This window comes from Schistocerca nitens, chromosome 2 (assembly GCF_023898315.1).
Source record: "Schistocerca nitens isolate TAMUIC-IGC-003100 chromosome 2, iqSchNite1.1, whole genome shotgun sequence".
Lineage (NCBI taxonomy): Eukaryota > Metazoa > Arthropoda > Insecta > Orthoptera > Acrididae > Schistocerca > Schistocerca nitens.
The window spans coordinates 68,551,056-68,569,210 of record NC_064615.1 but is presented as its reverse complement, the minus strand read 5'-3'; the positions used below and the strand labels follow the sequence as shown (position 1 = coordinate 68,569,210).

Genomic DNA, 18,155 nt, shown 5'->3' with positions numbered 1-18,155 from the left:
ATGAGGTCCTCCAGGATGTAGAACATATCAGAAAAATAACAATACATGACGAATATTTACAACTCAAACAAATAAGCTAACGTACCATTCCACAGGTCCCAAGTGGAATGATCGTCACTTTTTAATGAACACTATATGAAAAATCATTTTCCAAATACTAATCCACTGTATTTAAAATAAAAAAGTTTTTTTAAAATTTATTTATAAGGTAAAAAACGTGTAATACAGCTACTACAATAGTTATTTACAATGACCACATTACTGCACTGAAATTGTGCAGAAATTATATTGTACTTATATACATATACGCACAAGTCAGTTGGTTCTACTGAGAAATTCATCAATGGACTAGAAGGAGTTGCCCACCAATAAATCCTTTAGACTTCTCTTAAACTGAATTTCAATGGTTGTTAAGTTTTTTATAGCTACTGTCAAGTTATTGAAAACGTTTGTTCCTGAATAATGCACACCTTTTTGTACAAGATTAAGTGACTTTAAATCCTTGTGAAGATTATTCTTATTTCTAATATTGATTCCATGATTTGAGTTGTTGGTTTGAAAAAGTGATATATTTCTAATGACAAATTTCATTAAAGAATAAATATATTGAGAAGCAGTAGTTACTATCCCTAGTTCCATAAACAGGCTTCTGCAGGATGTTCTTGAGTTCACACCACGTATAACTCTTACTGCACGTTTTTGTGCCTGGAAAACTTTAGCTTGGCTTGATGAATTACACCAAAAAATAATCCCATATGTCATTATGGAATGAAAGTAAGCATAGTATGCCAGCTTTTTCATTTTTATATCCCCTATGTCTGACACAATTCGCATTGCAAATAGAGATTTGTTAAGACGCTTCAGCAGTTCTGTGGTGTGCTTTTCCCAGTTGAATTTGTTATCAAGCTGTAATCCCAACAATTTAACACTGTCCACTTCTTCTATCTGCTTGTCATCATGTGTTAGGCATATACTCTTGTGACACCCCTTACAAGTTCTGAACTGCATGTAGTGTGTTTTTTCAAAGTTTAGTGACAAGGAATTCGCTAGGAATCAGTGATTAATGTCCACAAATATTTTATTAGCTGATCTTCCTAAGTCTACACTAGATTTGCTATTTATTGCAATGTTTGTATCATCAGCAAACAAAACGAACTTGGCATCTGGTAATGTTACTGATGAAAGGTCATTGATATATACAGGAAAAAGTAAGGGCCCTAAAATGGAACCTTTTGGGACACCACATGTAATTTGGTCCCAGTTGGACGATGCCTGATAGCTTGATACATGTCTTTTTCCTAATAACACCCTTTGTTTCCTGCCAGAGATAAAAGATTTGAACCATTTTGCAGCATTTCCTGTTACACTATAATATTCTAATTTACTTAAAAGGATATTGTGATTTACACAGTCAAATGCCTTTGACAGACCACAAAATATACCAGTTGCCTGCAATTTTTTATCTAATGAATTAAGCACATTTTCACTGTAAGTGTAGAAGATGAAGTGTAGAACCACTTGTATGAATATCAAGAGCTCAGATGGAAACCCAGTTCTAAGCAAAGAAGGGAAAGCAGAAAGGTGGAAGGAGTATACAGATGTTCTTGAGGACAGTATTATGGAAATGGAAGAGGAGGTAGATGGAGATGAAATGGGAGATATGATACTGTGTAAAGAGTTTGACAGAGTACTGAAAGACCTAAGTCGAAACAAGGCCCCGGGAGTAGACAACATTCCATTAGAACTACTGACGGCCTTGGGAGAGCCAGTCCTGACAAAACTCTACCATCTGGTGTGCAAGATGTATGAGACAGGCGAAATTCCCTCAGACTTCAAGAAGAATATAATAATTCCAATCCCAAAGAAAGCAGGTGTTGACAGATGTGAAAATTACCGAACTATCAGTTTAATAAGTCACAGCTGCAAAATACTAACGTGAATTCTTTACAGACGAATAGAAAAACTGGTAGAAGCCGACCTCGGAGAAGATCAGTTTGGATTCCGTAGAAATGTTGGAACACGTGAGGCAATACTGACCCTACGACTTATCTTAGAAGAAAGATTAAGGAAAGGCAAACCTACGTTTCTAGCATTTGTAGACTTAGAGAAAGCTTTTGACAACGTTAACTGGAATACTCTCTTTCAAATTTTGAAGGTGGCAGGGGTAAAATACAGGGAGCGAAAGGCTATTTACAATTTGTACAGAAACCAGATGGCAGTTATAAGAGTCGAGGGACATGAAAGGGAAGCAGTGGTTGGGAAGGGAGTGAGACAGGGTTGTAGCCTCTCCCCGATGCTATTCAATCTGTATATTGAGCAAGCAGTAAAGGAAACAAAAGAAAAATTCGGAGTAGGTATTAAAATCCATGGAGAAGAAATAAAAACTTTTAGGTTCGCCGATGACATTGTAATTCTGTCAGAGACAGCAAAGGACTTGGAAGAGCAGTTGTACGGAATGGGCAGTGTGTTGAAAGGAGGATATAAGATGAACATCAACAAAAGCAAAACGAGGATAATGGAATGTAGTCAAATTAAATCGGGTGATGCTGAGGGAATTAGATTAGGAAATGAGACACTTAAAGTAGTAAAGGAGTTTTGCTATTTGGGGAGTAAAATAACTGATGATGGTCGAAGTAGAGAGGATATAAAATGTAGACTGGCAATGGCAAGGAAAGCGTTTCTGAAGAAGAGAAATTTGTTAACATCGAGTATTGATTTAAGTGCCAGGAAGTCGTTTCTGAAAGTATTTGTATGGAGTGTAGTCATGTATGGAAGCAAAACATGGACGATAAATAGTTTAGACAAGAAGAGAATATAATGTGGTGCTACAGAAGAATGCTGAAGATTAGATGGGTAGATGACATAACTAATGAGGAGGTATTGAATAGAATTGGGGAGAAGAGGAGTTTGTGGCACAACTTGACTAGAAGAAGGGCTCGATTGGTAGGACATGTTCTGAGGCATCAAGGGACCACCAATTTAGTGTTGGAGGGCAGCGTGGAGGGTAAAAATCGTAGAGGGAGACCAAGAGATGAGTACACTAAGCAGAGTCAGAAGGATGTAGGTTGCAGTACGTACTGGGAGATGAAGAGGCTTGCACAGGATAGAGTAGCATGGAGAGCTGCATCAAACCAGTCTCAGGACTGAAGACCACAACAACAACAACATGGATTAATTAAAATGCCATGTTTTCAGTGACGGGCATACGCAAATCATCACTTTTTTCGCTTTACATTTCCAGTTGAAATCAGAAAACAATTAAAAGCCGTAGGTCATTGTTTGTTTTACACATGCCCATATAGCCTCTTTCACTTTTTCATAAATAAGAATTTAACCGTTCTGTCCATAGCGTCTTGGGTCCAAAACTGCGACCGTCCCCGAGTTTGCGCTTCTTTCTTTATACAGAGCTTTAGCTAACCGATGGTGGGAGAAAAAATGTGTCGTTACAAACTTAAGGCGACTTCAGCTTTGGTAGTTTGGCTAAATATGGCGCCACTTGAGTGAAACCGCAGGAATTTAGGTGTTACCAAATGCAACTTCTGTGACACCGTTGCGGTTGGTCATCAAATGGCGCCATTTTTGTTGCTTGTGGAAGACCGGCTTTATTCTGTCTTCTCTGCATTTATATTTGTTCCGTGTGTAATATCTTACATGTTGATTGACCTTGGATAAACACGAAGTGGTTGTATGACAGTTGACAGCACTGTGAGTAGAGTTCGAGATGATAGTGTCGGTCGTATTTAGTTGTTCAACAGAAGTTTGGTGATCGATAATACATGTAATGTTCTTACTATGTTGCACAACGCTTTCAATTCGTTATTATAATTTCTGCTGTTCTATATTACTTTGAAAGTGTGTGATATTTCAGACCGTTTCGTCATGGCAGACAGCGAGGAAAAAGCACTGATGCTAATGTCGGAAGCGGAGAAGAAATCGAAATCAGCTAAAGGATTTTTTGGGACCTTAATGGGAGGGAACGATAGCACAGATGAAGCCATCGACTATTATGAAAGGGCAGGAAATTTATTCAAAATGAATAAAAATTGGGACAGTGCCGCAGACGCCTATCTTCGGGCTGCGAAACTACAGAAAAGGGTAGGTAGAGAGCACGACGCAGTGATGAATAAAGTTACTGCCGCTAACTGCTTCAAGAAAACGAATCCGCAAGAGGCTGTACATTGCTTGTTGGAAGTTGTCGAGTTCTACAAAGAGACTGGGAAGTTTGTTATGGCTGCCAAACAACACCAAGCATTAGCAGAATTGTATGAGAAACAGCTCTTGAACTGGCAGCAAACCGTACATCATTATCAAGAAGCGGCCGATATGTTTTCTGCAGAAAATAGCACAGCCTCGGCGACCAAATGTCTTTTGAAGGTAGCAGAATATTCTCTTCAACAGGAAAACTACCCGAAGGCTATTCAGATTTATGAGGATGTTGCTGAAGCTGCCCTTCGCAGCGCCTTGCTAAAATATAGTGCCACTGATTATTTCTTCAGGGCAGCATTATGTCATTTTTGTGTTGACACACTGAACGCACATAACGCCTTGATGCGATATGCAGATATGCATCCAGCATTCGAAGAATCGAGAGAATATAAGTTGCTGAAAACTCTGATTCAGCACGCAGAAAATGAAGATGTTGACGCTTTTTCGGAGGCAGTCATTAATTACAATTCAGTATACCGAATGGATGAATCTTACATGAAAATCCTTGAAAAGATAAAAAGCCACATTGATAGTGTTGATCTTCGATAAACAGGATATTTTACGTTCCTTAGCAGTATTTTATCGCTCGTTGTGAAGAGTTGTGACAAAAATTATAGATTATTTAGAGAACAGTCATTATTAAAGAATTCTATGCTGTGATATTACTATCCCCTGTCTCATTATTAATGTAAGATAATGTTTGTTAGCTTATACTGTTTCACCAAACAGGCTTACTGTATTGCAGTTATGTGAAAATGGCATTCGTAGCTATGAAGAACTTTGTTGTAAAGTGTGACATAATATGTCCACAAATGTCAGAGTTCATAGGTGCATTGAACCAGATCTGATAATTAAAGTTCCTTATAGGCTACTTAGAAATATACTTTTTTATTGTCGTAATATTAGGCAGTAAGTATGGATTTAGATTACTTCTGTTATTTGTTGCACTCTTATGGCATGATCATTTGTGTTACTGTAGTTCCCGGTACTCAGATGATCACAGTTGTGAATAGATTGCTGTGGCTGTAACTTGTTACACTAACTGTAGCCTAATGCTGGGGGTTCTTAAGTTTCTTCTACAGCTGTAGTGTAGAATAATGCATTTTATGGCTTCATACGAATCTGGGTAGCTTCAATTTTTTGGTCATTTTTTTTACTAAAGTTTTCACTGTAATCTGACACAAGAAATTGAAGATTACAAGGGGAGGGGAGGGGGGAGGGAGTGAGAGTGTGCATATTGTGTGTATATATGTTTGGAGAGGAGATATGGTGTGGCTGTGGCTTCTTATATATTACTTTTTAACAGCAGTATTATCTCTGATACATTTTTAATATACAAGAAGTGCTTTAACTTCTATGGGAGAGGGAACCTAGTTATAATTATTTCTTGGTGACAGTTTTTATCATAATTCCACGTAACTTATCTACTACTGTAAGATATTCTGTAATATTATCTAAATTGTACATTTTCAAGCTAAATCATATTTTTTCTCGTATCCACTAAATCCACAACACTATAGTATGGAGGTATCCTTAACTTAATACTGAAAAGAATTTTTATTGCTTTAGCTTGATTAGTATTCAGGTTGTGCCACACATGTGGATGCCAAGAGATTTTATAAGCAGTTCATGTATAATGTATGGAGATCTTTTCAAAGTAATAGCATTTATGGTATGTTCTTTTCTTTATGTAGAAAATATTCGTAACAAATGCAGGCTGTATCTTTCATTCCACAGAGGAGTGTTCAGTTGGAATACTTTGTGGCAAATTGAAATTACATGTTCAACAGTCAGTTTGCTGTTATATATATATATATATATATATATATATCTTTCCAAGCTTTTCATTCATAATACTTGTGTTTACCAAAACAATGAACTTTTTGAGACAGTTTGAAAACTGTGTTTCGAAAGGAATAACATGACAAAAATGGGCTTCTGATGTGAAATAATTGTATATGTAAATACAAGACAGCACAGTAATTAAATGACATTGTCATCAGTTCGTGCACCTCATGTCTATTAGATTTCTGCAACAGAGAGGTAAATAAGTGTAACCATAATGGACGGTAGCTAACAACTTTCCCTTCGAGATTTTCTGTGTCAGCAGCTGTTACTATGGAAGATGGTCACCCCTGCATGCTGTCCAGTAAAACATGTGTCCTCCTCCATAGGGTCTTGAGTTACCAAAATATCTGCATTGCTTGAAGGGGGGGGAACCTGCTGCACAATGTGTTAGAAAATTTGTGTGCTCTTATTTTTATCAAATTCATCATTAAACTTCTTTTAAACAAGGAACATTGTTTTCAAATTTGTGGAATGTTTTTTTACTCTAGCTACCTTGTATTAAATATGAAGTCATAGGGGCTTCTTCAGCAATTATTAGAGTGCTCTAAATATTCTCTTTAAAATTAGACTGTAAAAAGTTGTATCTTATTTAAATGTGATTTCTTGTTGCATCTTTTGGATAAAGAGAGATATTTCATGCTAGTTCCTGGCATTGACCAGTGATGTACGAAATGTGACAAATGTTGTGAACAACATGATGGTTATGACGTGAAATGGGCTAAACTACAGAACAGTCTGCCACCACAACCTGTGTTTTGGTTCCATGTTTGATGGCTAAGCTGAGTAACAATAAAACTGTGAAAATGTGCACCAAAAGGTGATGTCACAGCAAACATTTAACATTAGGTCATTGATCGAAGCTGAAAACTGGCATTGAATGTTTTTCTTGGCCCCTCCTCTTTCTACGATATATACAAAACAAAAATTGTTACCAAATGAGAAGCAGTTTGATGAATCTATCCTGATTAATACAAACTGTAGTAACAGCTGTTGTTCAGTCAAATTTAATAGTCAAAAAGTATTGTTGGACAGAAAGAGGGTGGAGTATGGATGACAAATTAGAATACTGTAAATAGTCAAAATTAAAAGTACCATTATTATAAGCAATAGGGACATGAGTGTGAGCAACTACAGTGTGTGAGGAAAAACAGTTTTCCCAAACCTTTGTGTGAGCTCAGATCTCCCTAGTTTTAACTTCAAACAATGGAAAAATCTGGAATGGAATAATAATTAGGATAGATTTCTACTCACCATATGAGGAGGCTTAGAGTGGCAGGCAGGTGTCAGTGCCTGGAGATGACAGTAGCCCCGAGTGTGGGACCTGAGTTGGTACATGAATATCTGTGTGTGTGTGTGTGTGTGTGTGTGTGTGTGTGTGTGTGTGTTTTTATCATATGATGAAGGACTTTAACCGAAAGCTGATATTTTCCAACAGCCTAGTTTAAATATGCGTGACTGCTGTCCAATTCTTAACTGCTAGAGATAATTTTCGGATAAGGAATTTGGAACAATTTCACACAATCCTTACTCCCTGCTACTTGCTTCAATCACTTAAGTCTCCTAGCCTATAGCTCGTAAGTGGAAATATCCCCCAACATCAGTAAAATGACCAGGAAATTTGCTACTAACCTTCTCCAAGTTTCCTTGAAATGTTCCACTGTTTCTGTTGTTCCTGAGGTAAACAATCTATAAAAGCATTTGATTACCCAGTTTTATCCACTTTTAACATATTTCTTCACCCAAATATTTTTGCAGTCATATTCTGTTCGAACATCAGCCTATCTCTGCAATATACATTTCAATCAGAATGTAGATTTTCATTGCTATTAACATCTGGTTTCACACAGATTCCTGTCCCTAGTGCAGCAGGTGACCTTTACTATTGTTTATAAGATGGGCTAATTCTGGGTTATTTCTGCCAACACTAAAATTGACTTGTACTGTGTTAACATCTCTCTTTCTGATCTTCCATGAGGAATGTTACCCGTTGTAATGAATGGTGCTGATATTCTGTCTCTGAATTCAGATTGTGAGTTATGGGGCCTGTGTAGAGATTTTGCTATCCCCAAAAATAAATACACTGGTGTCCAAAATTAAAGCAACAAACAGAAATTTTGCAAGGCTGTGTTTACTTTGCCACAAAGCCCTATAAACAGGTGATAGTAAAATATGAACCATGTAAAGAATACAGAGTGTAATAAACTGCCACATGCATAACAGTAGACAAAAATTTTCTTCATTTTTTTCCTACTTAATGGATTTGCACACACATTCTGACAATTGGTTAATGTCCTCAGTATGGGATGTGACCACCTCTGGCACCAATACAGGCCTGACAATGACGGGACATGTTTTGAGTGATGTCATCAGTCTCATGTTGAGGCAATAATGCCCATTCTTCCTGCAGAGTTGCTCTCAAGCCTTGGCGAGTAGTTATAGGATGCTGACATGATGCAGCATCCTAGACATGCTCTATACGATTCAAATCAGGAGAGTGAGCAGGCCAAGCGATGTGTGCAGTATCTTCCGTTCCAAACATCAACCACCTGTGCTACATAAGGTTGAGCATTATTGTCGATCAATACGAAGTCTGGGCCTGCAGCAACCATGCATGAGATCCCAAGATCTCTTTATGGTACATGACAGTTGTTAAATCTTGCTGAGTCACACATACAGTTTCCTAATGAGGTGTTCCAGTGATCAACATAATCCCTGCCCTCACCATTTGACATCCTCCTTGATACCAGTCTCTCTCCACAATGTTAATGTCCCAAAATCATGTTCCAGGTGCCCTCCAGATGCAAATCCATTGAGAATCCCTCCCCATACAAAATCGGGACTCATCTGTGAAAAGAACATTGGCCCAATGTTTGACGGTCCAGGTGGAATGTTCATGACTCCACTCTAGACGTTCCCTTCTGTGAAGAGACACCAGAGGTAAGCAGACAGCAGGTCTCCATCAATGTAAGCCTTTTATACACCGTTTGCCTCGATACATGTCCAGTGGGTGCTGCAAGGTCAGATGCCAGTTGTTGTGCAGTACGAATATGGTACTGTTGTATCCTTACAGCCAAATAACAGTCCAATCTTTCTGATATCACACATGGTCGGCCATGTCCTGGTCTGGAATACAGTTTCGGCCTCTCTAAACTGTTGCCTTGTCTGAGAAATAATGGAACGATTCACATTAAGCTATCAGGCCACAATAATTTGCAACTCTCCTGCTTCCATTCCTCCTCTATCCCTCCATAGCAGAGAGTCTGTAGGTGTCTTCTCTGACATACTGCACTGTCTGTGACTATACATAGTGATTGTGGATTTGGAACTACCCTGGAAACACCACCCCACTTGTTAGATGCCCTGACATCATTTTGGTGTGGTTGTCCGTTGATCAGCATGGCATCTTCCATGCAGAACAGAATCGTTTAAACATCTGTCGACAGATTGTATGATTATGTTGTGAATTAGACACAGGAAGGGGAAATAGCAATTTGTTGCTTTAATTTTGGACACCAGTGTAAATTAAAGGATTGGATAAATTCACTTTGCTACCTTTGTAGCTACTTCCTGCGTGTAGTGCATACGTTATGTATTGATGGGTGTAATTACTCTCAATAGCTCAACAGGATGCTGTAATTTCTCTCTCTCTCTCTCTCTCTCTCTCTCTCTCTCTCTCTCTCTCTCTCTCTCTTCTCTCTCCTGCTGTTTCATCATCATTGCTGTTACCTCCATAAATAAGACGTGAGACATGTTATCATTACAATGCATCTTCTGCAAATGAACAGTTTTAACAGAAAATGGGAATTTACTTTTAGATTTATTGGACTGTTACCATATGGAAGAGAGACTGGCACCATCAAAGTAGGAGTAAATAAAGCTCATATTATAAAACATGGTATAAACTTCGTGTGTCAGTACAATTTTTGCTGAACTACTTATTAATGGGGTATTATTCTCTTTAAGTGTGTGCTGTGATGTTAAGATAAATACTGAAATATGTAAGACTAATGGGTTGGTTCAGCTAAGAGTACAGAATAATGGTGTGAAGAAGTGAAGCATATAACGTATTTCCTAGTAATCTGTTTCTCCCTTCTGGCCATAGCAGATAAAGTAGATTAGCTATTAGTGTGTTTAGATGATCTCAAAAATGAGAATGAGATTGATATACTCTGTCTGAACACCGTGTAACTGTGGGCATGGATAGTGTCAGTTAAGTGGGTATAATTTAGCATCTTACACTTGTAGATCTAGGATGGATAAAGGAGGAGTTGCCATTTTCATAAAACAAGGGTATAAATACACAACTGTTGAAGTAAGAAAATTTTGTGTTGATCAGCACTTTGAGGTTTGTGCATGTGAACTTCAGCTAGATAATGTTGTGTTGATATTAACAACAGTGTAAAGGTCTCCATTAGTTGATTGGGAGCTATTCATAAAAAAGTTTGACTCCCTATTATGCTGTCTGTCAAACAAAAAGAGGATGTTATTAATCTGTGGTGATTTCAATGTTAACTTTCTAAGCAATTCTGATAGGAAAAGTGAACTAGAAGTGTTGTTAACATGTAACTTAGAATCAGTTATCAGTTTCCCTACAAGTATAGCTCAGGTTAGTAGTACTCTAATAGATAATGTATTTGTACAGCAAGAGGATGAAGAACAAACACATGCTTTCCCTGTGGTAAATGGATTATCTGACCGTGATGCACAACTGATTAACTTACAAAACCTAACAGGGCGTACACTTCATAAACCATTAAGTAAAAGTGTGAGGGTGCTCAACCCGGTATCTATAGATCACTTCAGAGAAAGTTTAGGAAATGTAAACTGGGAAGATGTATATAATGAGCCAAATGCTAATGATAAATGCAGCATATTTCTTGATAAATTTATATCCCTTTTTGAACATTGTTTTCCAAAGAAAATTACTAAATGTAACACCACAAACTTTTCGAAGAAACCTTGGATTACTACAGGTATTAAAGTGTCTTCAGAAAGAAAAAGAAAACTGTACGAGACAGCAAGAACTAATAAAGATCCAGAAGTAGTTTTACACAATAAAAATTATTGTAACATACCGAGAATGGTTGTAAGGAAATCGAGAAATATGTGTGTTGGAGAAGAAATTAACAAATTAATTAAAATTGTGTGATGTAGTTGACCTTTTACCCTACTCTGGTGTTCACAATATATTCTAACTTATTATACAGATTGAAGTATCTGTACTGAAGAAGATTAATCAGTGTCCTTTTAAAATTATTTTTATTTTTGGACACAATCACATTTACGATTGTGGATAACTGATTTCAACCATCTCGACAATCTTTTGATCGTGTAATACCCAGGGAATCATATGTTGTTATTCAACAATTGCACATGGTTTTCTTGACAAGCACATGATATGAATGTGATTGTTTTGGCCAGCTAAAACTGGTGTATATAAATGTAAATGTGATTTTGCACTAGATGATCTTTAGAATTCTGTGATGGTAAGTCATTGAATAAAGAATATATGAGCACAATTATACTGGTTTTCCAAAAAAGATTATTTGTAGTGTGAAAAGTAATGATTAATCATTTTGACCATATTGCAAGTTTTTTTAATTGATCCCAGAAACCCTATAACGTGTAATTACCTACAGATATGGGACAAATCATAAGAGAACTGTAGAAATTAAAGTTGCATACATACATACATACAATCAACTTATGTTGAATAATTAAAAATTTAATTCGAAGCTCTTACATGGAAAACATGGATCCACCGGGAATGGCAGGTAAAGAATTACTGTATGATGCGCCACACCCATAAGTACTATTTGCCGTATATTTCACATTAAAAAATCTCATGAACAGGGAAAACAACAAACAATGATAGTTCACATTTATTGCATGCTAGAAATGAATTGGGTAAAAATTAAAAAACTAATGTATACAGGTAAGAGACATTGAACTTTATACTAACACTCATAAAATCCTCTACAGAATAAAAGTAGTAGTCTTGGAGAAAATTTTAAAGAACAGCAACACACCTCAATATAGGATTTTTTTTCTACATGATCTGATCAAAAGTATCCGGACACGTTATGTAATGTGGAATTGACCTCTAGATGTTATAAGAGGCAGGTGTGCCAGAGTAAAAGGAATTGGGGAGTGTTGTTAGTAGAGAAGCAGAAATGGTTGCTCAGGACAGCTCTGTTGCTTAGAATATGGCAATTTTTTTGAATGTCACCCAAGTGACAGATACATCAGGGACTCTTCAACCCTTCTGATCCTACCCAAGTCACCTGTTAATGATGTGACCCAGAAGTGGAAAAACCGCTGAAGTGGATCACAGCCATACCCAGACCGGGCAGATGCCACATATGAGTTCCAAAATGCTATCAGCAGACGAGCCAGCACAAGGTCTGTGTATAAGGAGTTTAACCCTCAAGCGTGTGCAACAGCATATGCCGTACTGCCAAATGCTCACTCAGTGTGTGCGGCGTCATATGCCACCTGCACTTTTCAAAAACAGTTTTCCTCTCTGCAGACGCAGTTTGAAAGACAACAGCTAGGTGGCACTGTTGTACGTCCTTAGCTTCATGTTGACACAGTTTGCATTTATTACTTGCGCAGGTTAATTTTTGTCTTTGTATGCGTGCTGATTTTTTGTAGGTTGTGCCCAATTATTAGGCAGGCTGAAGATGAAGTTGTTCCTCAGGATAGAGGTCAGGAGCGGTGGGTGTTGTGATGATTAAAAGTAATCGAGCTGGAATGGACCCTGTTTATTCACAATGATGGTACATGGGTGCCTACGTAGGGCTGAGCAGCTCCAAGAGGGGTTGCCGTCTGTTCATCAGGAGGTTTTAGGGGAGAGAGAGAGGCTAGAGGAGCGACTACTCGGGGCCGAGGTCTGAAGCTAAGAGAGCGCGAAGCTGTTTCCAAGCCGCTCCTGGCCGCGTCCCCACGTGATCACAGGACTAGTCTTTGATTGTAGGGTTGATTCCGCCGATGCGCCTTGCTAGTAACATACCCTTGTCAGCGCAACCAACCTGTGGGACTAGTCTGACCGAGGAGCACGTGGCAGGAATGTGCTGACCGTGGTCTTCCAGCCGGCCAGCACCTTCCACCACAGTATGCCCGAGCCGGCTACGGCCGTACATTATGGATGGAAAAATTATTTGATAAAATTTTATCGGCAATGATCCCTCTTGGGGGGTCTCCTCCCTGCACGTCCTTTCCTCTTCCTTAGAAGGCTCTCTGGATGAAAATGAATGAGCTTATTCTAATTGATTATTTCATTTTAAAAAATATTTGATCATTATGAAGGGTCACAGAAATTAACATCCATAACATAGTGATATCAATATGTGCAAAAGTTACAAAGTGGCCTGAAGGGCCCGAAGGAAGGTTCTTGAGCACTCAGTAGTGTTAGTGTGTAAAATTAGCGTGGAACATAAGTAATGTGTTGTATGGGTGCAACTGGATAGTTCAGCGCAAGAGAGAGTGGCATGGGTTTGTCGATCCCGAGTAACTATTAAAAATTCTTGAGTCTGCCAAACAACTTGGTGGTGAAGGGTGGCCCAAGAGACTGGAAAAGTGTGTATTTGATAGCACTCGTATTTGCAATTTGCGCACGTGATTGGCAACCTCATTCGCATCCGAATACCATCCGAATTATGGGTAAGTCGGACCTCCAATGCAGCATAGTAAAAGGGGAGGTTTCTTTCCCGCACGGCATTAAAGCATTTGTTTATGGGCCAAAATTTGCGACGACATTGTGTAGGATGTGCAAGAAGGGCTCCGAGGGTAACAGGTGTGGACTGAGTTTTCCTTGCAGTCAGAGTTGAATTGCCGAGTGTAACATGTGTATGTGTAACTGTGCTGTGTGTATATTAAATAGAAGAATGTGCGTGGTCTTCACAATGTCCAATGTGATAGTCAGATTACGTAATCCCGAGCGAAGATGAGTCCAATCTTGGTTAAAGGATTGTTCAAGTGCAACATAGTGCCGTGTTAATCTATCAGCTACAACTTGTATTTGTCTAGTTGTGGCTAACAGGTTATTCTTAAAATGTGTCAGGTGCACCTGTTGATGTACCAACACTTGGTGATTAACTTGTGTTTCCGAAAGCGCTTGCTGTGTGTCCAAATCCCAGCGTTTTGCGTCTGTTTCGTCATTAGTCCCAAAGACAGTTTTTAATAATGTACCTCCAACAGCAAACCAGGCTCATTTGAAACGAGGCCGTGGTACTGAATCCCTAATACTGTTCAACTTACTTTGAAGAGTTGAAGTAATTCTGGTCACTTCCCACAAAGATCGGAGAAACTCATGTTCCCTCGTCTGCGTCAAAAAGGTTTCATATTTTGACAATTGCTGAGCTGTATCATATAAAGCACGGTGTTCATCTTCTATTAATGTTAAGTTAACATCAGCCAACACAGTAGCATAATGTGGAGTATGCACCAGATTATGGCTCTGAAGCTAGAACAGCATGCATGCATAAATGGCGTCACTTTTTGTGCACGCAGTACATAACAATACATAAAATGAAAATCATGAACTATAAATCACTAGTGCTAGCATAATGACATAATTAAACACAATGATGTATAGTAATAACGCTGTAAGTAGTTGGAACAAATATTATGAATGATAGTATAAGAGTTTCGCGTTGAAGTTAAAGCGTGATGTAGGCTGTTGGGGCGACAGGGCACGGTGCACGTGCTCTGGTATTCCGTAGAAAGAAGTGTCGCAACACTACTGCGAGCTTGACGGCAGCAAATGTGCACACGTGTTGTCTTAGGATTCGAGGCGTCTGTCTTGGCCTGAGATTGCTCAACGTTAACATGTAACACTGGCCATCTGGGATTGGCTGCTAGGCTGCATGTGTGTTAGTTTTAAAACTGACGATAACAAATTGAACTGAAAGGACAACTAGGCACAGTTCCTGTAGCGCTTACATCACCGGCTAATTAGAGGCAAAGTACGTATCTCACAATGGATCATTGGCCGATATTTTGGGGGCAAGACTGCAACAATGGAGAAGCAATATCTCAGTGTAAATGGGTGGTAAGATTAAAAGACCGGTACTGTCGGAAGAGGGTACCTACCATGTTGTAGGGGCCTCATCATTGACAGAAGAAGGAAAACAGGATAGAACAACGACCACAGCGGTACAGTAAAATAAAAGGGGAGGGCAAAAAATAACTGCGTAGCAACCAAGGAACAATCGCCTACCGATATACGGCTGCCTGGACGATTGGTCGTTTGTGCCTCGTCAGCAGCGTGAAAAACCCGTGGCATTGCATTAGTTTGCCCATGTCTGGCCTTTTCCAAGGAAGATAACGTTAAATGTCCTCATAGTTCGATGTGTAAGAGCGATAGGGCTGTAGTTTGTAGCTTATACAATGAATCAAAGCAATAATGAAACTTCACTTATGAGATTTGCAGACTAAGGCATGCAGAATAATGTAAATCGTTAAGAACTTCTTGTAATTTATCCAGCTAATGTGGAACAAAACAAGGAAAAGAAATTAAACAATGAATCACATCTACTTAATATTTATGTTAAGATTTTTAGCGAGCGCGCAGCGCACGCGTAGGTGCGGAGTAAGCATGTCAGCAGTTATGTGAGATGGCGTGTAGCCACGAGAGACCGGCCACTACTGTAGCAACAAATATCACGCACTTAGCATGTACAATAAACAACGATGAATTAGAAATTGCTAATCATCTAGAATAAAAGTTTTAAAAAGCTGTTAGTTATATAAAATGATGTTAAGTGCGTTGTAGCCTGTCATACGCGGAGCATAGAGCAGTAATTTGCGGTTTGCTTTTGTAACTACTCGGACTTGCTACGTGTCGAGACGCTGGAGGCAGCAGCACACATGGTGATAAGATACGTCATCGTGCGGAGCGCTGTTACTGGCTGAGAAACAATGATGGCCGCTGGCCAGTTCTTGGCGAGGACAGGGCAGGTGAGGTGCAAGGAGGAGACAGCGCTGAAGAGAGGAGGGGAGGCGACAGCTGATGTGTGGTCCCGCCAACAGCTGGTCCCGTAAACAAAGCGTACAAGGCGTATGCATTTCAAGTCCTGGCTTTTTCTGTTCCAATTACTTACAGTTGACTGCAGCAAATACATAACTACGACATGTAATACAATACACTAGACGTCAACATAACAAGTGTTAGAAAAACTCTGAGTAAAAACACTCCACATGTACTGGTTTGCCAAAGAGATGGCAATAGATGACATTGAAGAATATTATTTGGAGTTAGCAGCCACGGTACTGCCAACACCAAGTGAAATGGTTGCATCTGAAGCAAGTCAGTTGTGTGATGTCTAATGCGTGGCATTGCTTGCAAAACATAAAACATAATCATACATATAAAAATGAGCAAAAATATATGACAAGACTGGAAACTGACAATTGAGAATGGCTGGGAACTCCTTGGTGAACAGGCACGTCTTGCTTCCAAGTCCCTGGAGAAAATGACTTATACTAGGCTGCAATAAAACATAACATAAAACATTAATTAGGCATGATTAATCATGCGATCTCAAAGCATAAGGGTGTCGATTCCGCAAGGCGTATCTTGGACAATCCTGTGGAGGTAATCTCCTCCATTTTTTCTTTTGTCTTTGTTCCACTTGAGGTGGAGGTGACACAGGCAGATCGGGGGCTGCGACCTGTTGTGGTGACACAGCCCTACCATGGTAAGGTTGCAGGCAGTCAAAGTGCACTATCACCGTACGATCGGTTAATTGCAGTTCAGCATTGACTAGTGAGGTCAACCGTACAATCCGATACGGGCCTTCAAAGCGGGGAGAGAACTTTTTAGTTCGTCCCTTTTTGATTGCCGGGTTTCATAGTAACACTAAATCACCTCTCTGAGAAGTCGGTAAAACAGCATTTTTGTTCTGCTTATGCAACTGTTTATTAGTAGCTTTGATATTATTCATCTTTACCTTATACCAGATTGCTTTTAGCCGTCAGGCTAAACCTTTTACTTACTTTATTTCTACACCTTGAGGCAGTTTGTCTATTTCGAATGGCGAATTCATCAGCCGTCCAAACACAGCTTCATAAGGGGTATACCCCGTGGATTCATGTATTTGGGTGTTGTATGCAGAAGAAATATACAGTACATATCTGTCCCAATCAGTGTGCGTTTTTGCACCATAATATGATAACATTTTACAAATTGTACGGTGTACGCGTTCAATGCGACCGTTGGCTTTAGAATGGAAGGGAGTTGTACAGCATTTTTTGATTCTTAGCAATTTACAAACTTGTACAAATAGAGCTGATATGAAAATGGTTCCTTGATCCGTTAAAATGGCATCAGGACTTCCAAAAGGTAGTATCACACGATTTACAGTTTCAGCTGTCATGTCGGCGAGGGGAACCAAAATTAGATAACATGAAAAGTGATCAACAACAGACAAAATGTATTTGTTACCTTGTTGCGACTGTGGAAAAGTACCTAGGATATCTAAAGCAAGAATTTTGAAGGGTGGAGATGCCTGAAGAAGTGTTTGCAGCAGCACTCGCGGATGACTATTATGTGCTCGTTGTGCACATGGCAGGCAAGATCTTACATACCTGTCCACGTCACGTTGTTGGTATTGCCACCAATAACCTGTTGCAATTCAAGCGTTCGTAGCGCGTTTTCCGCTGTGACATGCTCGGATTGTATCATGGCATTGCCGTATTATATGCTGCTGCAAGCATTCCGGTATTACCAAACGATTTCCATGGGGAGTTTTTCGATACAAAAGGTCATCTATTACTTCAAATTCTGGCAAGGTGGCGTAACTTTGACATTGAACGTCCACCTGCTGGGCTTCTTTTAACTCTTCAATTGGTACCTCATCTGATTGAATGACATGCACCTTTCTACTTAATGCATCAGCATTTTGATGCAACTGACCAGGCTTGTGCCGAACTTCGAAATCATATTCTGACAATTACATGGCCCAGCGCATAAGTTTGCTGCTAGGGTCCATAAGATTCAGTAACCACTGCAGAGCAGAGTGATCGGTAGGAACTGTAAACTTGCAACCATAAAGGTAACCTCTAAAATAATTAATTCCAAAAAGAAGGGCAAGAAATTC

General features: G+C 39.2%; 1 long non-coding RNA gene across 1 annotated transcript; it reads left to right on the top strand.

The window, feature by feature from the left end:
- Positions 1-3,655: 3,655 nt before the first annotated feature.
- On the top strand, positions 3,656-11,576 carry LOC126235719 (uncharacterized). The gene is made up of 2 exons (XR_007544802.1): positions 3,656-3,778; positions 3,869-11,576. It is a non-coding gene; the product is annotated as an uncharacterized LOC126235719 (long non-coding RNA).
- The last annotated feature ends 6,579 nt before the right edge of the window (positions 11,577-18,155 follow it).